This window comes from Nicotiana tabacum, chromosome 7 (assembly GCF_000715075.1).
Source record: "Nicotiana tabacum cultivar K326 chromosome 7, ASM71507v2, whole genome shotgun sequence".
Taxonomy (NCBI): domain Eukaryota; kingdom Viridiplantae; phylum Streptophyta; class Magnoliopsida; order Solanales; family Solanaceae; genus Nicotiana; species Nicotiana tabacum.
In genome coordinates this window covers 49,136,906-49,142,205 of record NC_134086.1, presented here as the reverse complement: position 1 = coordinate 49,142,205, position 5,300 = coordinate 49,136,906, and positions in this window count along the sequence as shown.

The following is a 5,300-nucleotide window of genomic DNA, read 5'->3' as shown; positions in this document are numbered from 1 at the left end:
GGTTACAATTCGACCTCGCTCGAATTTACACCATACGACCCCCCGCCAAGCGAGAGTAAAATGCGACTTTCATTCAAGTTAATGAAGTTCAACCTCACTCGAACTAACAAAGTAAGGTTCGACCTCGCTCGAATTAAAAAAGTAAGGTTCGACCCGGTTCGAACTAACGAGGTGAGATCCGACCTCGCTCGAATCAGCAAGCTAAGTTCGACCTCATTCGAATTTCCAACTAAAAATTGTAGACATGTAATTTTTGACCCTCCCCGAGATTTTATACTTTTTAGCGTTTAAATATTTAGTTTAGGTCTAATATCACTATTTTAAACTAGTTTTGAATCTTTTGTTTTATTTTATCACAAAAATAAAAATTACAAAATATTTTCTTTTGTTAGTTGATATTTTGTTTAGTTAGTTTTATTTTTGAAAAAAAATACAAAAGCTATTTTGATATTTTATTTTTCAAAGATAAAAAGAAAAGTTTAAAAAAAATAATAATATACTTTTACTAAGTTTAATTTTAAAATTGTAGATTTTAGTGAAGATTGGATAGTAGTTAAAGTTTTGATATAACTATCTTGTTTTTCCTTTTAATATCTTCTACCATTTTGAATAATTAGAGTTTTTGATTCATATTTAGAAGAAAAGAAGAAAAGAAAGAAAAAAGAAAAAAAAAACGAAACAAAGATTGGAAAGAAAGAAGGTGAAAAGCAAAATAAATGAAAAGTGGTCCCCTCCCTTATTTTTTTGCACCATCACGTGCAACCTTCCCATTAAACTCTTGGAATTAAGCAAAAGAATATTTTCTGATTTCATTTTAATGGGAGGGGTCCACACGTTTTGGACCTTTTCTTTTCCTCCAAGCTGAGACATTTTTTCTCAATGGGATAAGGTCCAAAAGAGTAAAAAAGGCATTGGAGAGGAACCCCACTCCCACAGGAACACGATCCACAGCCAACATTCCTCATCTTCTCCACCCCCGCCTCTATCCTCAGTCCACCAGCCGCCTACAACAACCAAAAACAACTGCCACCAAACTCCCTCACCTAGCCTCACCAGTCCGCCAGCCACTCTACTCACCAAGACAAAGCAACCGCCCCTATTCACTCTAAGAGCTCCGGCGAACTTCTGCCGGAATTCGGCGATTGTGAAAGCGACGACCCCCTTTCCTAATTTTTCGTTCCAATTGTCTATCCATGGGCCAATATTATGTTTGGATACATACTTTCTTGATTCCGTAGTTGCTCACTGGCTAGATTTTGTCTGTTGGAAATGTTTGGATGCAAACGTTTGTTTCATAAATGGTCAAAATAGCACTTGAACGTTCGTATGCCGAGATTCTTAGGCGAAAATTGAAAGAAATTGAAAGGGGTAACATATTGATACTCGACCACATTCGGCTAGGCATGCCTTAGCATTTTATTTGGATTTTGAGGCAAGAGATTGTTTCTTTTTAGTTTATTATTCGGGGAATTATTTTCATTTTTTTTATTAGGTGGGAACGACTTCGAGCCTCTTGTGTGTTTGTTTTTCTTTTCTGTGTTTGTTTTAGCTCAATCTGAATATTTTAAAAGCCAACTAGATCGAGTACGCAACTGTGATTCTCACGGGACTTGGGAGTGCCTAACACCTTCTTCCCGAGTCAAATGAACCCTCTTACCCGAATCTCTGGTGCGGACTTAGTTTGGAGTCCAAAGTGTTTTAAAAGGAAAATTATTTTTAAAAAAACGGTGACCTGACACATCGAAACACATGTCAGGTGTCGACTCTGAATTATTTCCTTTTGAACATAATTTTGTCACTTTTTAATTAAAAACCCTTTTGAGTTTTACAATTTTATTTTTATTTTTAAGAGGGTTTAGTGAAAGTGTAAAAAAGGGATGTGACAAAAATTAGGGACTCATCACGGAAAATCTAAAGATCTTTTAAAAAAAAAATGAAAAAGAAAGTCAGAGGTATGCAACAAAGGCAAACCAACTATCTTATTCAAAAGATATACATAAGCAACAACATCTTACAAAAGGCCAAAAGCGAGCCCCCATAAAAAGAAAAACAAGCAGCAACAAAAGAACAAAAAAAAAAGCTAAGTACAAAAAACTACAAAAACTTCACTCGGTCTCATCTCTATCACCGTCCTTGCCAGCGCTGTCATCATTAGAAGAAAGCCCATCTTCAATCTCAGCACCCCCACCGGCCTCCGATGTCACATGGTCATAACCGCAGGCAAGACGAGCCTCGTGTGCCTTAACCCAAGCATCTTAAAAAATGACCTCAGGAATGCTCCCCGCTGCCCACAAATCCCTATATATATCTCGTTGAGCCTCAGCATGGACCCATATCTCGTACAAATGGTGGGGGACAACAACTGAGGCAGATTCTTGAGGGGGGGGGGGCTTGAGCCAATAGCTACGCCTTCTCGGCCTCGAAAGCCACAACTCGGTCTCCCAGGTTCGAGGCATCCCGCTCGAGCTCAGCGATCTGCTCCTCGAGCCTTGCCTCCCTCAGTGCGGCCATCGCCCTCTCTACCCCCCACTCAAACCTGATGACGCAGATAGTGTCTTCCAGTGCCGCTGCCCTCGCAAAAGCCACCACTTGAGCTCCCTCGGCCCTCTCTAACTCGGCCACCTTCCTTTCTAACTCATCCACCTTCTCCGTCCACTCAACACTTAGATTGGCAACTCTAGTGGAATTCTGCTCAAGCTTGGCTCCCAAAGACAACACTTTCGCCTGAAGATCCTCGCATTCCGCCGCAACCTCTTTGCCCACCTCGAGCTCTTCGTCTTTGGCCCTAAGCAGCCCCTCGAACTCGCTACATTTGTGAATAGACCGAACCAGATCCTCATCCTTCATCTCCAACTCCTCCTTGAGGGACTGAGTACTACTATGCGCCCTAAGCTGCACGTGCATCTCACGGCACCTATTGTGATGCTGGCGATACTTCATGGCCATTTTCAGAAAGACATCAGCCCGTGTCTCAGCCCAACGAGCACTCTAGATCTCCAGCATGTAACTCTGAAGAGGAATAAAAGAAGAATCAGCGAAAGCAAATGGCACAAAATAAAAAAACTCACCCTCAAGGCCATCCCAGCCACACCGCGTGACAAACCGGCATCATTGATCTCCCGAAGAGACCTACTTTCGGCGGCGGACCACAGAAGGCCAAATTGGGGCACCAAGTCCACTATGTCCTCCAACAGGTTAAAGTCCAATGGAATTTCGAGCACACTGGAAGGGCCTTCCGCCCTCACATCGACCCTGGTAAAACCTTCCTCGAACATCCTCATGTCCACAAGATTGATATCAGAATCAGATTCATAATCATCTACCACTGTGCCCTTCAACCTCTACGCCCCCTCCGACATTATCCTCCGCCTCTTTGACGGGGCCTCTTTGCCACAATCATGAGAAGGTCCGTTCGTTGAATGAACTGTGGGGATCAGAGTGTCTAACTGAAGAGTAGCCTCCGAACGAACAGGTTCGGACGCGGACGCAGTCCGCGGAATAGCCAAACTTTGGACACCCTCATTCGTAACTATCATTGGTACGGGCTTGGCAGAAGAAGCCGGCTGACGAAAAGCAAGGATAGGAGCCCTCGCCCCTTCTTGCTCCTCTCCGACCTGCCAATGAGAGAAATTCGACCAAACGAAGATATAAGGTAAAGAAAAATACGAAGCGAAGAACATAGCGATTAATGCCGAAACAAGCCGACTCACCAGCGGAAGGTTTGCGCCCAAACCTCTTGTGGAAAGGTGCCCATTCACAAATCCCCATCATGTGGGGCAGAATCGAGCTTACCCACCCGCGAATATCAGAAACTTACGGAGCAGGTAACCTCTCGATTGCAAAAACAAAAAACACTCGACGAGATCACTAAAAGGAGAAGACCAACAACCATTAAAAAAAATAATAAAAAGAAAGACCTACGGGCGAAATTCCACACCTCAGGAAACCCCGCAGGGTTCAATACCACGTGCTTTGTTCGGACACAAAAGAAGTTCTCCCAGAAGCGGCGATTGGCCTTATCATCCATCTTCACCACCAAACCCTTGGTTCCTCGATGATAAAGGTGAATCATCGTGCCCCTATAAAAATGGAGACGAAGAGGTTAAACATGTGTTGTAGAGAAATTCCCCGATCGGCCAGCTCCGCGTATTTGATCAGCATAAGGAAGAGTTTGTACACGTACGGAGAGAGTTGAGCCGGACACATCTCATAGAAGCGGCAGAAGTCCACCGCCGAGGAAGGGAGGGGAAGCGTGTATCCGATGATAAATGGATATGCGTAAAACACGCAGTAGCCCGGGTGGTGTATATGCACTATATCATGACCCGCCGAAACCAACTCAATGTGATCAAAGATTCTCCATTTGGCTTTAAATGCCGTGAGTGCCGCGTCATCCATCGTAGAAATAACAGGTTCAAACTCATCCTCAGTAGGGCTCTTGAAGTCAGTCCTTGCCTTTCCTGGGCAGGGGACCACTTCATCCACCGTCGAAAAACTTTCATCCTCCACCATAGCCACTCCGTATTCGAGTGGAGGTATATCATTTTCTGGTACCGGGGCACCAACGCCTCTATCAGGGTTGGAAGATGCACTAGCCATCTCCTTGGTTGATTGCATAGATCGGAAATGTAAAGAAAGAAAGGTAATAGCCATGAGAACTGTTAGCAGATAAGGAAATACGAGGGACTGAAGAAGAAGAAGGAATTCCTTAAGGTTTTCTTGTGAACGATTGAGGGACACTACATTCTAATGGGGAACTTTTCCCTATTTATCGGGATACGAGTATTCTGGGCCAGCTCGCCAAAAGATGACCCCAATAGGCGGAGGGACTAACTGTATGGGTCAAAATCTGACCAAACAAGAAGCTGCGTGAAGAGGAACGGAAAAAAGCCACTTGGGTCGAAGTCGTATTCGTACAACGCTATAGCGACAAGCATCTCGGCCATGGCCGATGTCGTGTACTCAGAATGCTTGTACGGTGAATTGGATGTTACGACATTTCAGAGGGTCGATCTATAATACAGTTAAATAACTTAGGTACTCTGGTTAATGACCGTTGTGTAAAGGAGAATACCTAGTATATATACTAGCTGAGAGAACGAAGAATAGGGGGGATTTGCAAATCACACACTTCTTCACTAACAGGGGATGGGAACTAGAGAATCCATCTAGAAAATGAGAGAAGGTTCAGAACCAAGTTATTCATTTTCTGTAGCCATCGTTATGGAATAAATAAAGACATACCCCGTGGTCATTAATGGTGAATTCTTTCTTTCTTCTTAATTTTACATTGTGGAGTA